This window comes from Perca flavescens, chromosome 10 (genome assembly GCF_004354835.1).
Source record: "Perca flavescens isolate YP-PL-M2 chromosome 10, PFLA_1.0, whole genome shotgun sequence".
Lineage (NCBI taxonomy): Eukaryota > Metazoa > Chordata > Actinopteri > Perciformes > Percidae > Perca > Perca flavescens.
Genome location: NC_041340.1, coordinates 32,289,886 through 32,298,540, shown reverse-complemented (window position 1 = coordinate 32,298,540; position 8,655 = coordinate 32,289,886).

Below are 8,655 nucleotides of genomic sequence, written 5' to 3'. Positions count from 1 at the left end.
AAATGGAAACGGTTTTCTAAATTTGCTAGCTTTATAGCCAATTGTTATGCTAATGCCAACCAATTTTAATGCAAACTGCATTAAACACTCATGCACTAGCTTAATTAGCCGAATGGCTCGGTGTATAACAATTCCATTGGTAAAAAGTGTTTTTGAAGGCGGACACATGATTCCTTTACAGTCAAAGTTAGAATTCAAATAAAGTAACTGAAAAGTGATCTATAGCAATTATTTTTTACTTCAACCAACAAATGTGCTTCCAATTCTAGTTATGACAAAGCATTAGTTTTCCTCTGTTGTTAGTTTAAATACATTTAAAGATTTAATATGTAACTTTTCTGCATTAAATGTCTAAAAGTGACTAGACCTAGGCCTATATGTTGGTGAGTTGTGTAGGCCTACTTACATTGTTCAAGTGTGTCCAACAATGTTCAAACCCAGAGAAATCTGTCATTTTAATCAAGCACACATTTGGTCGCCATCGCTTGTCAATGGCATCATATTGCCTCATAAAACAACTTATCCAGTTTCAAGCCAATTTTAGTTTTTAATTACATATTTAACCGGATAAAGGATTTTAGTCATGAGACGTATGGATCTTTAGTTATCAGAGAAACAAGCTAGCAGCTCAGCTTGTAGCCCCTCCGCCAACATGACGAATAGCATTGGAGAAACACTCATTTTTAACGTGAAACTGCTTTATTTGAAGTGTTTTTACTTGTTTTAAATCACCAGGTCGGTTTGTTTTAAAGAGGAGGAGACCTCCATGGATAATTCCGCTCATCATTGTTATTTGTTTAAGTCGAAATCCCCAAAAAACTATTTTATCTTATTTTTATTTTATCTTATTTTTTACAATTTCAAGCAGAAACTGTAGGCCTATATTAAAAAAAATGGGCTTTAAGTGTTATCTTAAGGCTAATTTTTTAATATAGGCCTACGGACTGACCCACCAACCCGATAATCGGTCGTTGGACAGTCTGGCGAGGTCAGTGACTCGAGTCAGTTTGGTGTGTTCTGTGCCGTCGTCCGTCGGAGGAGCTGTCGGCCTTCATTTTGGCCGACCTGACTTGCTGGGTCGGATGGCGGGCAGTCGGAGTGCTAACCCGGAAATAACGAGCGGGATGAGTGACGAACGCCTCTCAAAATCTGACGGAAATCTTTTAAACTGACCTTTGACGATCTGAAAGGAAGACAGATTCAGCAACTGTATGGCCTATTTCTCGCTTAAAATGTTTTCAGAAACACATTTCAGTGAATTATTTTCGTAAAATACGAGATCGTATTTCGAACAAGCCGCCATTACTATCGGCTGGAGAAGCCAGACCCACGTGGCGCGTTGTCATTTCCGGTTTAAATTTTTTGTATTTTACGTCTCGCACACACAAGCTCAAGACGGTATCGCTTCGGGTGTGTTCCAAGGCACTTTTTGGACCCCGGGGAGCAGACTGATCAGTCCGACTGCCTTTTCTGCCCACAGTCAGCTGTCGGGTTGGTGTGTCAGGGCCATTACTGCAGCAAAGATGGCACCAAGCTGAAGAGATGATACCCAGAAGGAGGGCTAGAAATCTTTATTGTGAATGAGCTGCTTATGATTTTTGGTCTTCTTTTTGTTTGTGCAATAAACGAGTTCAGTACAGTAGTACTGGAACTCTACATCTACATTAGCAACTGAACAACGTTTTATTGAGTTCAGTATTTTATTGTACCTCAGAACAGCCTCACCCATCTGTTACTTAATGAACCTTATTGGTAAATACTATTTGACATTCAGCTCAAGTCTGTAACATACTATGTAAATGCCACTGTAAGATTAGTCCCTCTATATGACTAGTTTAGAGGTAAAATAATAATTTACCTGCACATTCTACACAAAAGCCCTTTGTTACATCTAACAATTGAACACATCATGTCAACCTAAGATTAGAAAATGTATCACCATCAGGCAAGGTTAGGTAGATTGTGTTCAAATAGTGATCTGCAGCAGATTACACATTATTCATTCGGCAAACATGCTTTATCAGTGAGTGTACTTTGTGAACTGTTGGAGCTCTGCTGCTGCTACCAGTCCCTACACGCAGGAATTCCTCCTCGTTTCCTCCTCCTCCTCTCATTCCTCCTCTCCTCATACATTGCCTTCCTATCCCTCCCCCCTTTTCCTCTTCCCTCTCCTCTATTATCTCCCTCCGTGGAATGATGTGCTGAATCTTGTCAGAGAACATTCCCCCGCAGTGGCCAAGACACAGGAAGATCAATATGTACTTTATGAATTAAGAAATTGGGCCCCAAAAAGGGTGAGACAGCCGGCATCAACTAGTCATGAAGTTAAGTCTTACATAGCTTGGGACTGAAATGTAGCTCTTAATGTTTAAAAAATGTCAGCCCCGCCTCTAAATGCCAGACTTTATCTCTTTATTCAAGTATGTGTTTTTTCCAGATTTGGTTGAGCTAGATGGTTAATGAGAGCTCTGTTAAACTACCCTGGGTTTATGCTTTAAATGTCCCATATTCTGCTCATTTTCAGGTTCATACTTGTATTTTGGGTTTCTACTGGAACATGTTTACATGCTTTAATGTTCAAAAACACACTCACTGAATATAACTGTATTCACCAACGCTCCGTTTTAGCGCCTGTCTCTTTAAGCCCACCTTGTGAAAAAGTCCAGTCTTCTCTGATTGGTCAGCATTCCTTTTACATAATTATGCACTCTCGGCGCCTCTGCACCATCATTGTAGACGGGGAATGATTGTATCGGCACTGTAGCAGCACTTTCTTACTATTTATAGTATAGAAACATCACAACTGTACAGAAGTCCTGAGGGCTCGTGTGCATTTCTCTGTGGATTGAGTTTTTTGACACTTTCACAGTATTTATATAGCACCTCGAACCTGCTTTATAATTAAAAAAAAACACATGGAAATCTCACGTATTAAATCTCACTTATTACATTACATATTTAAATAAATCCTTGTTCCTTCCTGTCTTTCTCTACACTATTAACTTTCCAATAAAGACCAAAAAAAAGAAAAACAGAAGTGCTCATTTACACATTAATACTCCCAAGAAAAGGTCCCTTTCAATAATATATAATATATAATAATGTTATTATATAATAGCATAATTTGCTGTTGCCATTGTCATATAGCAGAGTTGTTAAGGGCTGCAACAACTGCTGATTGTTATTACTGATTAATCTGCTGGTTTAAAAAAATAATCAATTGTGGCCAGGTTTGCTCAGTGGGTAGAGCAGGCGCACACATACTTGGAGGTTTATGCCTCGACGCAGAGGTCCAGGGTTCAAATCCGACCTGTGACGATTTCCTGCATGTCTTCCCCCTATCTCTCTCACCTATTTGTCCTATCAAATAAAGGCAGAAAAGCTCACAAAATAGTCTTTACAAAAAAATTTAAAATCAATTGATCACTGAATCTTTAAAATGTCAAATAAATAAAATAGACAGAAATGCATATCACATGTTCTGGGAGCGTCCTCAGATGTCTTGTTATGTCCAACCAGCACCCCAAAGTTATTACATTTACAGATATATAAAATAGAAAAGCAGAAACACCTTACACCAGCAAATACATGTCACTTTGCAATGAAATGATTGTATCGAAATGATTAATCGATTATCAAAAGTGTTGTCATATATTTTCTGTTGATCTAAGAATCTATTACTGTAGATTGTTCAGCTCTTTGAATGTTAGTAGAAGTCCTCAAAGTCTAAAGGCCCTGAACATCCAGACAGGTCTTTCGTTGTTGGGACTGATTAGACCTCTGCTCAGGTTAACTCTGGGCAGTGCAGGACTGAGAATTACATGAGATCACTAAATCACTAATCACAAAATCCTATGTACCAATAACAACAGTAGTACACAGTCCTGTCACATCTGCATTCATAACAGTTACATTTGAGGTCGGAATCAATTCATTTCAGTGGAATCGCTGCCATGATGTGTGGTTTTGCTTTGGGAGGCAAAGTTAACCCTGCAGAGCTTTTATCATTTTAATTTGAGCCATTGGCCAATAGCAAACTGCTGGCCTTTGAGGGAGATGCATCCTGGTCAGCAGTCGGTCATAAGACAAGAGTCGATGGTTAGGCTACAAATGTGTGTCTTAATTAAACTGTGTGAACTTAATAGTCCTGTAAGTGAAGGAGCTTGTTTGCAAAATTACACTTATCAAATACATTTTGCTTTACGTCTTTCTGGTCTGAACAAGAAAGTCAGGAAGATGTCAATCAGTCTGTCCACATGGTCCTGAGAAGACACCATATTTTCAATGACTAATCATTAGTCAAATGTTAAATTGAACACGTGTGAACACGGCAACAGAAGGACCTTGGATTTTGTGTGCTGGTGCTTTAACTGAGGCTGCAAGCTGACCACTGGCTCATGTGATAACTGATAGTATGTCAACAAGCCAAATAAACTATTGGCCAATTCACTATTGTTGGCTGCTCCTCTTCCCTCTCGGCAGTATGTGGGAGACAGACAGGGATAGGAAGAAAACAGACAGAAAGAGCCACAGACAGGGCAGATACAGCGAGTAAGAAGGACACACTAATAGACTGACCATTGTGTGCAGTTTTGGCAGGACCCTTTAAAACACATGCTTGTATGACTCATAAACCAACACACACACACACACAGAAACACTGAACAAGCTGATACTGTGCGACTCCCATCTATTTTAATATTCTATAAAACTGCGTGCAAGTACGCATGTTTATTTGTGGTGTGTTTACCAAGGTAAACATTAGTTAACTATTAAGCTACATAACACTGCTATGAACACTGTCTGTACAATGTCTTATCAGATGACAATTTAGCCCAAATTGAATTAACCTTAGATGACTCCAAAACCCAAAACTCTGATAGTCCATTTCTCAACTACTTAAAGGTCCGGTGTGTAACGTGTTTAGTTGTTCATTACCAAAATCTGTGTTGCCCCTTCACAAACTTGTCCTTTTTCGTGAATATTTACCGCCACCATCAATTCCAAGGATTCCTTTTGGCTTGACATTTTACATTTGCATTCGCATGAACTGGGGTAGACTCTCCATATTCATGCACCATCTTGAAATACGTTAGACGGTAAGGGATATACAGGACATATTGCTTCGCCTTTCGCGTTTTCACTGTCACATGATAAACTCACAGCTGCTGCTAATGCTGCTAATGGGTATCGTAGCTTCCCGGCCCCGGCAAGTTTGAAGAAGGAAACATGGAGGACCACACGTATTCAAAATCCAAATTTCAGGAACAAGAGTCTTCTTTTTCGCCCAGAAAACAACAAAAGGATATTGAAAAGAGCAAGAGACCGGCTTTTTAAAGCGTGAAGGCTACCGTAGCTGTAATACGCTCTTTGAACTGCGTGGCGCAAGAGAGTTGATTGCGATATATGATCTCAACACTAGATGAGAGAAATTCTTACACATTGGACCTTTTAAGACTTTCCTACCCTGTCAGTGGCACTCAGGCCCAAGGCCATTGGTTCCTACTGCACGTGTAAATCTTTAAAATAGGAGTTACAAATATACACTTTCATTTCCTAAAACAACTGGGCACTGGAGTCTTTTTTTAGCGAAAGTTACTCTAACTGCAGTCTATATCCACGATGTTCCACTTCCGGGATTGCTCCGATAATTCTGCTGGACGTCCCTCTTTTCGGCCGGATGTCCCATTACCTTCCGGTTTCTTTGTATAGTAATGCACGAATAAAACAACCTTTGAACGTACACACGTTCCACCAAAACAAGTTCCTTCCCGAGACTATTTTACAGCGGCACCGCGGCTCAGTCCGGCGCTTTGCACCGCCCAAGACGATTGTGATTGGTTTAAACAAGAGCATGTTTTTCTCCCATCCCGGAATGCTGTGTTGACTAGCCAGACCCTCCTGCCCAGCGCTGTGGAGGAAGGTCTGGCAAAGCGAGACTGTAAACAATGCATTTTTTGGGGACTATTTTCAGTCACATATTAATCCACATTTGGTGCTCTAGCCGTATATTCACAACAGTAGGACAATGTATTTAAGATTGACTTAAAAGAACCTAAAGTGCCAATGTTTTTACATTGGTAGCCGAGTGATTACAGTGCATGGCACTTCTGTGATTAGAGGATGTAACACACTATTGGTGGGTGTAAAAGGACTGTGGGAAGTGGTTATTGAGACAGAAAGCTATATACTGTGTATATATGTGTTGTGAGGCCAGACCTCAAGCCAATATGACTTTTCATCTTTTGCTCTTTCCAGTGTGTGGGATTAGCATTGCTTGATGCCAGTTATAGCTGTTAATGACCATGACATCTTGTTGTAGGTAGATTGTGCTACTATGTGCAGTTTGGCTTGCCAACCTTCTTTTCTTCTTTTTCTTCTCCACAGAGATATACAGCTATTCTGCTTGAGTTCAGAATTTCAGTAATACCCCTTTCATCTACTTTCATCGACATCTCTTTCTGCCCTTTCTGCTAGCCACCAGGTGGACTTAGCTTGGGGGGGGGTTGTGCAGGCTGACATGCATCTTGGATGCCACTATGGTAGAAGAAACATGATGTAGTATCCTACAGGGTGCCCTTCCAGTGAAGAAAATGGGTATAAGTGCCCTATAGGGTGACCTTAAACAGAGAAACCATGATGATGTGCCCTAATGCGCACCCTTTCAATGACAAAAAACGTGATGAAGTGCCCTCTATTGTGCCCATAAATGGAGAAAACACAATGATGTGCCCTCTAGGGCACCCTTCCAATGAAGAAAACGTGATGAAGTGACCTCTATTGTGCCCATAAATGGAGAAAACATGATGGTGTGCCCTCTAGGCTGCCCTTAAATGGAAAAAAAAATATGATGAAGAGCCCACCCGGTTGTCTTTTTAGTGGAGAAATAAAGATGCAGTGCCCTCTAGGGTGCCCTTCCAGTGAAGACAACCTGATGAAGTGTCCTCTAGGTCCCCTTTAATGGAATAACCTGATGAAGTGCCCTCCGGGGGGTCCTTTCAGTAAAGAAAAAGTGATGAAGTGTCCTCTAGTGGGCCCTTAAAAGGAGAAAACATATGATGAAGTGCCCTCCAGGGGGTCCTTTCAGTAAAGAAAGTCTTCTATAGTGTGCCCTTAAAAGTAGAAAAACATGTTTTTTCAAGATGCCGTTCCAGTGGAGAAAACAGGTGAACAGAAGTGCTCTAATGTGTGTTCTTCATTGGAGTACACATCATGAAGTGCCCATCAGGGTACCCTTCCAATGGAAAAAAAAGAGTAAAAAAGTATCCTCCATAGTGCCCTTAAATGGAGAATACATAAGGAAGTGCCCTCTATAGTGCCCTTCTAGTGGAGAAAACAAGATGAATTGCCCTCTAATAAGTCCTAAAATGGAGAAAAAAGTGCCCTCCAGGGTGCCTTCCAGTAGGAAAAAAAAACATTAGTGAGAATAACCTTCTGCACACTGGTGACCCACCCCATGCAGCTGGTGTCCTTTTTAGTTTTTTTTCCCACCACTGCCATTAGCACTTGCTTATCCTCTCCAACTGGAGTTTATTTGATTAATGATTAATAGCATTATTTTAGGATATTTCTTCCTAAACTGGGAAAGGGAAAATACCGTTATACTGTTTTTGTCTGACAACTCTCCAATTGTGTGTGTGTGTGTGCGTGTGTATGTGCGTGTGTGTTTTCCCTCAATCTTGGGCAGGTGAAAAAAGAAAACAGTGGCGTTTTGAAAGGTTGTGTGCGAAGTTTGAAATGCAACAATGGTGTGTTCATCAGTGTGTAACAGGGAGTATATTTGTATCAGAGAGTGTGCGTGGCTTGAGGCAGGTCCTCTGGAGAGCAATTCCCCAGACCACACCCATCCGACCCCCCCACACACACACACACACACACACACACACTCCACTCCTCTCACTTTAGCCCACATTAGTCCTTATATGGTCAACAGGCAACTCGGCTGATGATTGGTCTAAAAACAAACCATGTATATGATTGAGGCACACACCTGTTCAGGCTTGCACACACACACACCCACAGACTTGATACCAATGTTTCCCCTGTATGCATTTATACTATCAATGCTGTAATTATGGCAATACTTTAACACAATGAACACAATTAACTATGCCTTATTATGTATGTAATTCAACTTTGACCTAAATTGTATTATAAAGCGGTGGTTCAGCTTTAAAAGGCTGGAGTGATGTTGTAATTAAGTTGTGACACACACAAACACACACTCTTCTGGCACCTGTCTTGTCTAGACATGCTGTCCGTAAAATCCTCAAGTCTTCAAAAACACTCACAGATTTGCATACCTGGATGTACACACGCACACACACACAAACTTTCTGTTTATCTGAACCTGCTGGAGGTCTATATGGATAAAATGGGACGCTGAAATGTCTGAACAGAAAATCCAGACTCCTTAAATATGACACAGCACTTTGAGGAAGTAGCTCATCAGTGATATGAGGAAGTTCGTCCTTTATCACCAAGAGAAATGTGCCGTTGAGAGGGGAGAGAGAGGGGGATGACACGCAGGAAATAGTCACATGTTGGAGTCAATCCCTGGACCTCTGCGTCGAGGCATAAACCTCTCAGTACATTGTGCGCCTGCTCTACCACTGAGCCAACCTGGCCACCAAGCCACATTTTTTTTATGGTCAT